The following is a 15,843-nucleotide window of genomic DNA, read 5'->3' on the forward strand; positions in this document are numbered from 1 at the left end:
TGAGGAAGGGGGCTGGAGCTTCAAAGAGAAACAAGACAATTCACAGGAAGATAAGAAAAGCAAATGTTTGATAAATAAATGTTTGCCTTGCCATGCAGATAAGTCTTTCAGATGAAAAATTTATCTCTGGTAATAGCAGTCTTCCTGGTACAGGATCCCTCTCTAAATTACTTTAGGCAATTAAGGGGGGGATTAAAAGCTTTTCCTGAGTCCTATGGGTCTTGATTGCCTTCAGATCCATGCCAAGGTGGCACACATGTTGGGGTGGCAGATTCTGTTCCCCTTCACCTGCTTCTTAAAAGCCTTGGAACAGAAATAGCACATGTTGCTTATGCTCATATTCATTGGCTAGAGCTCAATAACAAGGACAATTCTAACTGCAAAAGAAAGTAGGAAATAGATCCTAATTGTGGCCTGGAAAGAGAAGAAAATGAATTTTAGTGAAGAGATAGCTAATGCTTCCATTTATGCTTGAAGTATTATGAAATTGAAAAATGCTACTGTTATCAAGTGTTATTATCCTCTGAATAGGAATCTTTGAAATAGGAATCTAAGAGTAATTTAAAAGTGAAAAGACAAGAGAGGTGCCTGGGTGACTCAGTAGATTAAGTGTCTGACTTCGGCTCTGATCATGAATCTCAGGGTTTGTGAGTTCAAGCCTCAGGGTCTGTGCTGACAGCTCAGAGCCTGGATTCTGCTTTGGATTCTGTGTCTCCCTCTCTCTATGCCTCCCTGACTCATGCTCCCATCTCTTTTTCTCTCCCCAAAATAAACATTTGTTTTTTTAAGTGGGAAGAGAAACTCCATAAAGAGCATACCTAAAGCTAAAATTAGAATTTTATAGTAATACAAATAAAGTATGACACATAATTGTACTAAACACACTTGGAAAGTATTGGGAAACAAAAGGAAATGGATGGTGGGGGGAATACCCAAAGTTGGGCTGTCTGTCTTTGAGTGTCAAAAGATAAAAGAGTGATTCAGTCCTTCTTGGTCATTAGGAAATAACTAATATGAGTGAGAGATGGTTCAGACCAGAAAGGAAGGGGCATGAAATCAAGTTGGGTATGGCTAAAGTAAGAAAGTGGTGAAAAAAATGAAAGTCAAAGACCTTCTAAGCCAAAGATTCAGCCAATGGTAAGTAGCTGAAGAGTATAAAAAGAGAAATCCACAGAAAATTAATTTCAAGGCAAGATATTAGAAAAGAAGTAATTTTTATTGATGAAGTTGTGAGATGGGATTTTGCCAATGTGTAAGTGAGTGGAGGTAGAGATCACTGGAAGAGATGACACTAAGAACTTGGGAAGGCAGGATGATGTTCAGAGGCATTGGTCTCAACATGGAATATTCTAATGGTGATGGAAGGAATGGATGCACCAGGTGAAACTGGTACCCACAATCATGACTGAGGGGACCAAAAAAAATTCAACCCACTTTTGGATTTTTGAGTTGAAAAGAAATATACTGTAATGAAGATAGTCATGAGAAATGAAGATATGTTAGGGACAATGTTTTGCCACCTTATTGAAAATAGAGTTTAGAGATGGAATTTAGAACCTTTGACATTAGGTCTTTGGACTTGTGTCATATTTCTATTCAACAAGGTAGAAATTAGAGTGGGAAAAAAAAATACACATTAAAAAATACCATCCATTTAAATGGAATCTTAATTGGATGGTATTACATTCACATGTGTTACATTTAGAATTGATAGCAAGGAAGAATAAAATGTAAATATATAAACAGTGTTTTTGTCTTTAAATCTATTCCAACTTCATAACCTTAGTTACTACTGCAAAGTAAAAAATGTTTATTGAATATAATTACTTACTGCCAGATAATGATGGGCAAAATATAAGCTTATTTTTTATTTACTAAAGGCATAATAAAAATAGCTGTTAGTTATTTTTACCTGCCTTTAAGATTATGAATGTGTGGAACACTATAATAAATTATTTGGCTAATTAAACTTCATTTCCATAAACTTTAGATGTATAATTATGGTCTATAGTGATAGCATATGGAAGGTTCAGAGAAGCTTTCTTAGATAAACATACACTCTGATGGGAGTAGAACAGTGGGTGTTAGAAGTTGGAAGATCTGGATCTACCATATTCTGTAAGTATTATGGGTGTGATTTATATCTATGATTTTATCTATATTTATATGTGTATATATTTATGTGTATATATGTTTATATATTTTATAAATGATTTATATATATAAATATATATGTAAAATATATATTTATAATATATATAATATATATAAAATATATATATTATATATATTATAAATATATAAATATAAATATATATATGTAAAATTAGAGTTCAAATACGTACCACATAAGGAGAATAGAGAAACTGTTAATAAATATTTTCTGGTACCTACATGCAAGAAAGATCATTAAAGTTTCCAAGGAATAAAAGAGAAAGAGAGAGGGAGGGAGGGAAGGAGAGAACAAAGAAAGGTATTAACTTTATAAGAAACATGAACTTTGTCTCATTTTAGAAAACATTACACACACACAATTGTATGTGAGAGCCTAAGTTGGGTGGATAGTAATTTGATTTTCTAAAAGAAGTTAAAATTTAGAGTGCACAACAGTTACTTTATGGCTTTTTGTAGTCTATAATAAATGTTTATTATAAATAACTTACAAATTACCCACACCTCACTCCTTATTGAATAGGCACTCAATAAATATTTATTGAAGGAATGAATGATAGGTGGGATGGATTTGATTTCAAAGAGGATAAATAAAATAGTAAGAAGATGATGAAATCCGTTTTACACGTTATTAACAGTCATGTCCTTACTTATTTTTCAGAAAATATTTCACTAATCTTTCTGTGGGGAAGCAGACATTAGATTATGTAGTTTTTATTATTTTTGCAGTAAAAATTACTGTAAAAAACTAAGAATAGGTATGGATTCCAAGTAATATCATGTCAGTTACTTAATAATAAAAGAAACTACCATATTCAACTGACGTATGAAAACACAGGCTCAAGAATATGAAAGCTGCACATGGAATCCACAGAGACACAGTGAAAAGTTGAATGCACTTTCTTTCTCTCCGTGAAGTTAGGGAAAGGCGGACTTGAAGACAGCGTGGAGTTGGGGAGAAAGAAGAAAGCCATGTCACAAGCAGACAGGCAGTCCCAGGGCAATGCGTTGGTGTACGAAGGTCAACAGAAGCTAGACTGGACAATGGCACTTCAATAACATTTTCATAATGATTCTTGGGAGACCATACAGGAATTCATTTTCTTTCTCATGAAAGAGTGTAATTTGATATATTTTTATCGCTTTTTTATTATTTCTGCTTTCTTCTGTCTTTCTTTATCTGAGTTTATTTCTTTTTCCCCTTTCTATGTACGAACTGTCAATTGCTGGAAATGCCATAGCTGTCCCATTTCCACAATGCTGCATGCGGGGCTGTCTTGCTCATTACTTATTCATTTCTGAGGTCCTCAGGAGGCAAAGTAAGCAGACTTTCATATACCAGTGTTAAGGTTTTGCTGCATTCAAACATTTACTAATGTTACATTTGGAAATGTGTGTTTGTTAGCTGCTGGTAGTCCTTGGCGGTCTTATTACAAGTGTCATTAAAGCATCATAATATTTGGAGAAATAGCTCTGCTTCGAGATATTCAGGTTCATTAATGAACATTATCCATCTGACACATTTGGTAAACACCAGAGCTTCAGAGAAGAGCTCATCAGGGATAAGCTTGGCCCTCTAGGCTCGCTTGGAGAAGCTCATGAACTCACTACTGTTCACCCTCATTAGGCTGGAGATGCACAGGAAAAAAAACAAAAAAAGGAAAAAAAAACCTCTGAAAACTGCCAATATTTGTACTTTAGAATTTAGAGTCTAATGTCTTCTTTCGTTGCTGTTGTTACAGGGATTGGTGGGCAAGAGAAAAAAGAAATGCTGTATGAAAGTTCTGTTTGTTTCTCTTTGGAAAACATCGGTGTTACCTTTAAATTAAATGCAGAAAATAAAAGCAAGGTTGAAAAAAATTTTTTTTTAAAAACAACTTTCTATCTAGTCCCAAGGTTTTGGAAAAAATCAGGAGCATCGTTCAGGTCACAAATATTGTTAAGAAAAAGCCCTAGAAAAATATAGGCATTATTTTTCTTCAAAATGCCATTTCCCCTGCTATGACGCACATACTATAACCCACAGAAATATTCAATAAAACTGAATTAAGACAAAGTTCCCCAAAGTAACACAATCCCAAGTGTATACACCTTTGGACACTTCAAATAAAACAGCCTTTCCAGAAAGCACAAAATAATGTTTTTCTTATCACCGTGTAATATAGAGACTAAAAATATTTGAGTAGATGTGTAATTTTTGTACATGAAGAATATGTAACCATATCTTACAATCGTTACCTAGGAATCAGAGGATTTTTCAAGTCCGATCATTGAAAATATCTTTCCCATCGTAATTACTCATATTTTATCATTTCAAAATTGTCATGCTTATTTGTTCTAGAACTTAACAAAGGCATTACTAATTTCTCCTTGAAATCATAAAACTTCTCTATTAAACAAGTACATTCAGTAATTTCACTCATTTTAAATAGATAGGAAAAGTCAGCTTCCTGAATCCCCTGAAATCCTCCCATTCCAAGGAAGTCCACTGAGGCCATTCAGACTTAGTTCAGACAGAAAAAAATAAGAATCCATTTACATCTCTCAAAAGAATTTTTAACTAAAAATGGAAAAACAATGTAGTTACTGGAAAAAAAAGTTAGAATCTATTTAGTATGCAGAACTATATCCAAGACAACTTTGATTCTTGTTTGGGTCAATAATCTTCATTTGTCAAATACTTACATTCTTTATCTTCTCTTATTTTTAATTTGGCATTTTTTTTAAATTTTTTAATGTTTGTTTATTTTTGAGAGAGAAAGAGACAGACTGCAAGCGGGGGAGGGGCAGAAAGAGGGGGAGATGTAGAATCGGAAGCAGGCTCAAGGCTCCTAGCTGTCAGCACAGAGTCCTACACGGGGCTCACACCCACAGACCAAGAGATCATGGCCTGAGCTGAAGTCAAACGCTGAGCCACCCAGGTAGTTGAGCCACCCAGTCGCCCCTAATTTGGCATTTGTAATAAAATCAAAGTAATTATAAATGGATGGGCACAATAGGTTATTGAATTAAAAACTAAAGATGATTTGATCATTTCCCAAAAACTTAAAGGGAGGCACAGTTGGTCATCATTTTTCATGGACTCTGTATTTGCAAATTTGCCTTCTTGCTAAAATTTATTTGTGAGCCCAAAGTTAGTACTCATAGGGCCTTCCCGGTCATTCTCATTGGTGCATAGAGCAACAAAATATTGAAGTTGCCTGACATGCGTGTTCCCAGCTGAGGTCGAACAAGGCGACACTCTGCCACGGTTCAGCTTTCACAGTGTAAACAAGTATCCTTCCCAAGGCCTATATTGTGCCCGTTTCTCACGTTTTTGTGTTTTTTGTTGGTGATTTTGTTGTTTCAAATGGTCTCCAAGCATAGTACTAGTGTGCTGCCTACTCTTCCTAAGCACAAGGTTGTGACGTGCCTTTCAGAGAAAATGTTATTATAGGTAAGCTTTGTTCAGACAAGTTCTAGTGCTCTTGGCTCTGAGTTCATTGGTAATGAGTCAACAATACATATTAAGCAAGGAAGGTGTCTTCAAACAGAAATGCAGATAAACAAGGGTATGTATTGATTAGTTGATGAGAATATTGTGACCAGAGGCTCACAGGAACCTAACCCTGTATTTGCCCTAGAAACAATGGTTCTATATTCACTAATTGAGTGTTGGTGGCAATGTATAAAACACAGTGACCATGAATAATAAGAATTGACTCTAGATGTTTTGATCAGGCCTCGTAGGTGAGACTGGAACTGTTTGTATTACTCTTTTCCTTGGTTATGCACAAATTCTGTATTTATCAGAACCCCCGAGTCTTTGTATTCTACATTATGATGCATTTCTTGTAAGAAACAAATGCTATACTATAAACATTCTCTGAACTTTTCCTTGGTCATCTGAGCATTCCAAGAACATACAAGCAAATTAATGAGGGTTATCATCTTATAGGAATAATTCTCTTCCAAATACTTTGATTGGGTTTTGTTTTGGTATACCGCATTAAAGTATTATTGTCATAGCATCTTAGCTTAGTAGGGGTTCTTCCACATTTTCATGTGCATAGTATAAGATCAATTATCTCTTATATATAACTATACAAATTAGCACTTTACATATGTATACATATTTGTGTTTTATGTTTGCCTTTGCAGAAACAAAATAATCATACATGTATATATACATATGCATATGACTATTTTACATGTAGCAAAATAACCTCAGATAAATTTGATATTTTTGTTATAGAAGTAATCTAAAGAAAACAACAATTTCCGTGCTGTTAACTAGTACCCTGGACTGAGTTAAAAAAGGGAATGGATAAAAAACAATTTATTTATGCTATTTTGTAACAATCCAAAATTTACCAATGCTCCTGACTAACATAACTTTGTTTACAAAAGGCAAATAAATTATTGTGTCAAAACTCTGAGACAAGTTGTAAGAGACTTCTGAAATTTTAAAAATCGAGCCAGCAGTTGGTTCAGAATTATTATGCACTTGGATTTGATAATGACATCAATGGTCAGGAAGATAGATACAGCATCAACTGTTAAAAGAAACAAATACATACATAATAATAATGCTGCGTTTAATCTGAATATATTTGTAAACAAAAGCCCAGTGAAGGGCATAACAGGAAAGGCCCTGGGTTAGAAAAGTAGACTAGAAGATCTTCTAGGTGAGGCTTAGACTGGGTGACCTGCTTGGATGCTGAAAAGGATGGGTGCAGAGTGTGTTGGTAGGGTTGGTGACTTGAGCACTGAGTTTTAATCTTGGCTAGCTGGAAATTTCATGCCTGTATGCATTGTTTTCCTTTGAGAGGGACCTTTGATTATCTCAGACACTCTTGTCTAGGACTCTTACTGTAATTTGTCATCCATAGTTGGCCACTCAGCAAGCAACGGAGCTTAAGAAGCAGCATTTGTTGTTCCAGAAAGGTTTCTGGGTAGTTACACCATCAGACCTGTCACAAAAACCAAGAGCACTGATTTAAATTCTTCGGTGTGTTACTTAATTACCTTTTTAATTAGGATAAAATGTCTTTTCACCCTCTCCTATTTGAATACCGCCATCCCTGCTTTCGGGGCCAAGTTATAAATACACTGCAATGAATAGCTCTCCCCCCTCCCCTTCCTCTCCCCACTGAGCCAGCTGCTCCTGTGTGTTCCACTGTCAGTATCCTTGCTGCAGAGACACGCCGAGTGCTCCCTAATAACTGGGGGAATCGGTGCCGCTCATCGCTGAGGCTGACAGCTGAACACGGCTCAGGGGAACTGAATGTGCACGAGGAGCAGAAAGAAGAGGGTAGATTGATTCTTTGAGATGCAAGGATAAAATGCCTACGAAAATAGCGATGATCGTGCTGGGTGGGTGATGAGGGTGAGGGCCGGGAAATGTGGTAGTCACAGCTGGAAAGGGAAACTAAAACTCGAATTTGGAAGTCGAAGAAAACGTAATTTGCCAGTCACACCTTATTTCTTTTTGCTCAAGGAAAGCCGTAATCAGGGTGGGGAGAATTAGAAAAATTCTCTTTTATCTTCTGGGACCAGAACCGCGAGACATACACGACTGAAGTCGAGGACCATTTGCCCAGGCTTGCCATAGAACTAGGTTTTCCTTCCGGGAAGAGATTCTCTGACTGAGAAAGCACCTGCAAGTAACTCTTTGCATAGTCTCTGTGAGAGCTTCCAGAATTGTAAAACATTCTAACGAGAAGAATCCTGAGGTACAATTTTTAAAATTATTTTTAATTGTGGTAAAATACACACGATACAGAATTTGTCACCTTAACCACATTTCAGTGTACAGTTCAATGGTATTAAGTACATTGACATTGTTGTGCAACCTCCATTACCATCCATCTCCACGATTCTTTTCACTTCCAAAAACTAAAACTCTGAACCTATTAAACAATTCCACATCCTCCCTTACCCCCCCACCCCACCACCACCAGGGACTGGCAAACACCATTCTACTTTCTGTCTCCATGAATTTGACTACTCTAGACCCCTCATATAAGTAGAATCATATGGTATGTTTCTCTTTGTGTGACCAGCTTATTTCACTGAGGATAATGTCCACATTAGAATGTGTCAGAATTTCCTCCATTTTATTTTATTTTTTTTTAATTATTTTTAACGTTTATTTATTTTTGAGACAGAGAGAGACAGAGCATGAATGGGGGAGGGTCAGAGAGAGAGGGAGACACAGAATCTGAAACAGGCTCCAGGCTCTGAGCTGTCAGCACAGAGCCCGATGCGGGGCTCGAACTCACGGACTGCAAGATCATGACCTGAGCTGAAGTCGGACGCTTAACTGACTGAGCCACCCAGGTGCCCCAAATTTCCTCCATTTTAAAGGAAGAATTGGTTATCTGTCCATCCATCCATATGGGCACTTGGGTGCTCCCACCTTTTGGCTATTGTGAGTAATGCTGCTATGAACATGGGTACACCAACACCTGAGTTCCATTCTCTTGAATATACAGTCCAAAGTAGAATTGTTGGATCATGTGATAATTCGATTTTTAATGTTTTGTGGGGCCTCTACCCTGTTTTCCATAGTGGTTACATCACTTTACATTCCTATCAGCAGTACACAAATATTTCAATTTCTCTACATCCTTGCCAATACTTGTTATTTTCTGGTGTATTTGATAATAATCATCGTAATGGAAGTGGACTGTCTCAGATGCAATTTAACTTCTTTGTTTTGAATATGAAAAAAATGCTGGACCAGAAAGGATGTTTTAATCTGCATAGTTGGTAGCGGTGTTGGAACAAAAACCCAGGCGTCTTGGTCAACAACTTGTGTTCAGGTCTCCAAAAGTAGTCCAGGTTGTGTTTTGTTTTGTAAATGATAGTCAACAGTATGTCCAACAGACTACAACTATTCCTTAACTTACTCTAAGTAGAGTAAGCCACATATCATGACCATGGTTCTGGCTCCCTGAAGAATACCCAGCTAATAGAGAAGTGCAAGCACTAGAAAAAGGCTCAGGGGAGCTACAGTTTATTTATTTTTTTTAATGTTTTTAATGTTTATTTATTTTTGAGAGGCAGAGAGACAGAGCGTGAGCAGGGAGGGGCAAAGAGAGATGGAGACACAGAATCTGAAGCGGGCTCCAGGCTCTGAGCTGTCAGCACAGAGCCCGATGCAGTGTTCGAACACATGAGCCCAGCCATGAGATTATGACTTGAGCCCAAGTCACACAGTCAACCAACTGAGCCACCCAGGTGCCTCAGGAGAGCTACAGTTTAAACACGAGCCAATGGACAATGTTCACGGTGCATGTAAGTGCTGAAAACCTGTAGAGTGATGAGTCTAGAGAGCTATTAACATTTTCTGGGAATTCTATATGGCAGCTGCAACCCTGATATTGTAGATTATACAATATAGAAGACTGTACAGTAACATTGGATAATAAATTGTAGTTGATAAATTGTGAGAAATCAAGTGCCAGAAAAATGTGCACTGTAAAAAAAATCATATTGTTATTGTTCTTGTTAACATTTATAAGAAAAAAAGAATGTGTAGACACTAAAGTGTTAGTTTTGGGTTTTGAGATTCATTTGTTCAACCAATTTTAATTGAATACCTGCAGCAAGCCAGGCACTGAACAAATAGCACAGAACAAGACAAATAAGGCCTCTGTTCTCTTGAACATCTTTTCCAATGGGAGATAATTTTAAAGAAGAAGCAAATAACCAAGATAGGTATAGCTACAAGTTACCAGTGGGCCAAGTATGGCTAGCATTTGGGTAATTTTGTTTGGTCTGCAAGTATTTGTTTTTAAGTGTACATTAGATGATATTAGGTAACATTTAAAGAGGGAATCTTCCCATAAATACCAAATTGCTGGCTTTCCTTGAGAAATTTGTGAAAACATCAAATAGTATAGTCAAATAAGATAGAAAAGCCATGCTAAGGAAATAATTTTATAACTAAAATTTTAAATATGAGAATTAATCAGGATTATGCAGTTCTGGGGAAAGAACATTCAAAGCAGAAGGAGCAGGAGGCCCCAAGTCCTGGAAAATGGAAAAAGGTATGACCAGGTGAGCTAAAATGGTGGCAGGTCATGTGAAAGGAGTGCCCCAAGACTTGACAAAAAATTCAATTTGACTATAAGAGTGAAAGATATTGAGCCAAAGAGAGACATAGGGTAATTTCTATATTTTCCCCTGTATTTCCAAATATGTCAATATAAAGATTCATCTCACCTGTGTAAGGATGAGAAATATTTTTTAATACCAAAAAAATCTTCTTAGTAAATTTGTGTTTTGAATAAAATACAGAATGAGGGGGAAAGCAAATCATTGAAAAACAAGATTACTATACTGTCTATAATTGAGTGTAATTTTATACCTAACTTGAAAGTCATTTTCCATCTGTAGATGAGCCCCTTGCAGAGGAGATGAAGGAAATGAGATTGGATGAGTCACCGGGGTTATGTAGGAAAGTAGCAGGAGTTAGTAACATACTAGAGGTCATTGTCTCCAGGTATGACCAACTTATCTGGTCCATAAGGGTAAAACCATGTACTGACCTCAACCACAAAATGTGAATGCCCTGACTAGTTTTTTGGAGGTATGAACTTTTGATTAAAAAAAAAAAAAAATTGAGTTTTTTATTCACCAAAGAAGAAAAATTTTTGAGTCAGTGTAAAGAATAAAAAAAAAGGAAGGAAAACATAATATAAATGATAGGACTTGAAAGGAATCATGATAATAAGCTCATTCGATATTCAGATAAGACCAGCTGCTGTTCAGGTCCAAGTTGTTCAACCAGAGTCCGTGTAACTGATGGCTGGTTGAACTCAAACAAAGCCCCCAGGCTTGCATCTAAAATCTCTTTTGTTGTAGAATGATTCTGCAATGATCTAGAAGAACTACACTTCCCTGCCTCCAAGACACAACTATGAAGGCAGCCTGCAGTTATCTCTAAAACAAAACCTGTGAACCAAGAAGGGGGGCATGACAACTAGGTTTGTGTTGCTTTTTAAATCTGGGATTTTCTCTCATAAATTTTTGGTTTATTTGTTTTGTGTTTGATTATTTTGCTTCTGTGTTTTCTTATAGTTTTGGGAAAGGAGTAATTAGATAAAGAGTTAAAACGTGAGCAATAAGTATCATAAAATTTGTAAAATATTTCTGATATAGTAGACTCCATTGTATGTAGAGCCTTCTGTAGACATTGACCTTGGTAATGAATTATTGAAATAGTTCTTCCTTAAAGGGAAATAATAGAGTATTAAATTAATGCAAAGTTATAAATATGAACTGTGTCCCATGCTCAGTTTGTGGGATTGTTTGTAATGATATTGTGATATTAGAGCAATTTATAAATGCACACACACACCACATATATGTGTGTAATATACATATATGTATGAATATATACGTGAATATTTACTTTTAAAATCAGCCCTAAAGCTGGCATTCAATAAAATATGAAAAGCTTATATCTGTATGAGTGAAGAAATAGGACTATCTTTTTAAAGACATGACCCATCACTAGAGCTTAATTTTTAAATCAATTATGGGAATAAATAGCACTCTATAAATAACCAACAATTCAGGATCAAAAATTATTTTCCAATAGCCTCTTATCTCCTTATTCAAAGACATTGCCAAGTCCTATCAAGTCTTCATTTTTTAAATGTCTAGTTCCATTACCTCTGCTTTATCTACCTTACCACTACCCCATCCAAGCATAAGTCACATACCTGAGATACTATATAAATCTGACTGTGCTATTCATCTGTTCAAAGTCCATCAACTTCTATTCTTTTTCTTTTAGAAAAAGAAAGAGGAAGATACATCTTTGGCCTGGTATGTAGAATAAAACCTGCTCTGACCTAGTTCTTGTTTGTCCTTAGTCTTATCTTTTGCCATTCCCTCTCATATTTACTCACATTCCAGATGTCTGTAGTTAATCAATAACTATTCTGTTGAGTGCCTGCTATGTGCTACGCTGGGGATGTGGTGGTTCTTGCTCTCAGATGCACTGTTCTAGAGAATGTAGGAAAGTAAATAAATTATATTTTCAGAGTAACTATACAGCAAAAATAAATGACAACATCATATATAAAACATAACCATAACCCTTGAATAGAAGGTCATGGAAGTTCTCCTAGAATGAGTGGTATTTGAGCCAAGGACAATTTGGGAAGGACCAGCCATTAGAAGCAGAGAACAGAGGACAGGTCATTTTCCACTTACAGGAAACAGGAAGAACCAAGGTCCTAAGAGAAGGAAAGAGGTGGCTACAAGTGGGATGGTCAAGGTGTCCCATGTTGGAGATGCTCTTTGAGACATAGGTAATTGCCAGGCCATGTAAAGGATATTAGGTCATGATACAGAATTGGGATTTTAGAGTAAGTGGAGACAGATTTAAGCAAGGTACTGATATTAGCTAACTTTTAAAACAATCTCACTGTAGCCACAGGGTGGAGAATACGATGGCTCCTGAATGGTAGCAACAACACCAGCCTCTGATCCATGTACTTTCTTGCCAGGGCAATACAAAGAATATTTACAACCAAGAGACTTCAGTTCTGTTTTTTGAGTCCCAAATTATTCATTTATCCAAGTGGATGATTCAGGACCTGCAAATTTGGAGGAGAGAGAAGAACCCCAAGAGATGAGTTCTGGCATATCTCACAGATGGGCTCTGTAACTTAGAACCTCCTGGGGTGTAATGATGACCTGACCTGCTCCATCCAGGATTGGCACCATGGCTTGTGGCTTTGCGTTTCATAAAACTCTAATCCAGCAGCCTTCTTATTGGGTCCATGTAGAAAATAACAAGAGTAGTAATAGGTAAGTAATAGTAGCCATAATTAACTAAATCAGTGCTGTCCATGGCTAGGTATTTGTGATCGAGGCCTTATAATCTCTCAAGCTTTTATCAACTCTGCAAGGTAAATAGCTTCCCCCATTTTAGAAATAATAAGCTTTGGGGTCTAAGATATTGACTCTTGAGTGGCAGAGGCACCATTCAAACCTCAGTCTTGCCTGACTTTGAAGCCCACATTCTTTTCATTTCATTGAGTCAAAAAGCAAAGTTTAGAGTTTGTGTTTATTTTTTAGAAGAGAAAATAATGTAATATTTTTTCATCTCTTTAACCTCTATAGCACTTTAAAAACAAAACCTCGTCAAAAATGTCCAAGTCAGAAAAAAAAAAAAAAAAAAAGGAAATAAAGTTATGGAAAGAAATATGGAAAAAAATAAATAAGAAACCTTAAAAAAAGATGTTAACTAAGTAGATTTGAAATAAAAATTTGAGGGGCGCCTGGGTGGCTCAGTGGGTTAAGCGTCTGACTTCAGCTCAGGTCATGATCTCACGGTCCAAGAGTTCGAGCCCGGCGATGGCTGTGTGCTGGCAGCTCTGTGCCTGGAACCTACTTCAATTCTGTGTCTCGCTCTCTCTCTGCCCCTCCCTTGTTCACACTCTGTCTCTCTCTCTCTCTCAAAAATAACCACATACACACACACACAAAAAAAAAAGAAATAAAATTTTGAAAAAAAAAAAAAGAAGCTTGGAAAAGAAAAGAAAAATCTTCTCTTACATTAAAAAAAAAAAAAAAAAGAAAGAAAGAAAGGAGATCAAGAAGTGGTTTGGCCTAATTCGGCTCTCCCTGGGTGGGCAGCTCTGGCTGGCAAGAAAATGCCTGTTAAAGTAGGTGAGGGTCATGCTTCTCTCCCTGAAGTTAGGAAGGGCCCTGTCAGGGCCATCACACGAATGGCTGCCAAATGGGCCTCAAGGGCAACATGAAGAGCAAAGACCAAATCCCTTACTGTGCGAAGCCAAAGGCCAATTTGTGCTCTCAAACCGGTCATGGCATTTCTGGTCTTGAGCGCGGACCCGGCAAGGATGAAGGCTGTGCGTTGTGATGAGACATGCTGATAGCTTCCGTGACCTCTAATTTCATTCAGCACCCAGTGTGGGTGGTGTAACTCTAGTTCTGGAGAAGGCAGCCTTTAGATGAAGCACCAGTCCCACAAAGAGTCCATTGACATTTGTAATCTCTCCAATTCTATCCCTAGCTTCCACCTTTTATATTTCATTATCGCAGAGTCAGAGCAGGAGAGTCAAATATCACAGCAGCTATTTCTTTTGCCGAATGCTGATGGCTGCCCCAGGAGAAGAAAGGAAAGAATAACTTATTAACATATATAAGTGACTGGTGATGAAGGTTGTTGGGTTGTTTTTTTTTTTTTTTTTTTTTTTTTTGGCAAGAGAAAATTTGAATCAATGGAATAGGCATGGACTTTGGAGTCAGACATCACTAGATTTTAATGTGGAGTTCCCAGCTATCCCGTGACCTTAAGCAAGCACATTGAATTACACTGAATCACAGCATCAATGCTTATCAAATGAGATTAATAGCAGCTTATAAACTATATGAAAATACGCTTAACATAGAGTTGGCACACAATAAGTATTTGTGGATTTCCTCCCTTGTTTGAATAGTTTCTTAGAGCAAAAAAGGGTTTGTCATGAAAGACTACTTATTTAAAAGTGGCATGTGGAAAAAAAAAAAAAAACCACTAAGGAACTGTGTCTTACCAATTCATTTAGCATCTCTGAGCCTTAGTTTCGACATCTTTCAGAGAAAATTATATCCCCCAAAAGCAATTATGGAACAAAGATAAGAATAATTATGATTCTCATAATCTTTATTCAGAGATCTTTACTCATAGAGTTTGAGGGAGAAAAGTTGAAATAGCCAGGTACTTTGATTATTATAGTCGTATTTCTTATTGGTGTTAATAAATATGAAAAATAAACACTAAAGATAAGAGCTATTTTAAAAGCATTGCTATTCATTTAGAAATTGTTCCTTTCCAAAATTTAAGATAATTTTGATATTCTCTTAGACTGATTTTTGTTAGAATTGTTTTTATATAGATATGTATCTATCCAATCCTCAGCTATTAATACTAAAATGTATCTTCTGTCTGAGATATAAATGATGTTCAAAGGCCAATCACTCTGTACAAATGTCACCATCCTCATGATTGATTTAGCATTTCTCTACTTTCAACAGATTCTTGAATCAGTAATACTTGGAGACACCATGCACATCAAATGTACTAGTGTAATGCTTACAAAATCAATAAACGGTGGTCTTGTGAGTCTTGTTATGTCTACTTTATTGATTGAGTTTTTATTATATCTGTAATTATGGTTCAAAAATACAATTTGATGGTCCTAAAAAAAAGTGTTAACTCTTACATCTCATATCCATAGGGCCTTGCCTTTTTCTTTTTTTCTTTTTTTTCCATCATTCTAGAGTTTAGCCTATCCCACATCCAAACAAAGTCTCATTACGACAGCTTTCTCTGAGGTACAGGGGCTGACGTGGAGACCCTTGACTGTAGTAGTCAGATAGGTCATCCCATCTACACACAGAAGTAATAAGAAGGGCTTCTTTAACTCAGATGTTTATGGAGATGATCAAAGAATTTGTTGAGATTTATTCATCCTATAGTATCTAATAAGAATCGTACTTACAATAACCCTAGATAATGGGTGATGATTTTTGATGATCTTCATTTTTTTTTTTTTTTCTCATCAACAAAATGACGATAGCTATTAGTGGCATGACCAGGTAAATGCTTGTGGTTTGGTTTAGCTCTTCTGGCTCTTTCACTTCCCATTTCTCTTACAAAAA

Source organism: Panthera pardus, unplaced genomic scaffold, assembly GCF_024362965.1.
Source record: "Panthera pardus isolate Hobbes unplaced genomic scaffold, ASM2436296v1 HiC_scaffold_17, whole genome shotgun sequence".
NCBI classification, from domain to species: Eukaryota; Metazoa; Chordata; class Mammalia; order Carnivora; family Felidae; genus Panthera; species Panthera pardus.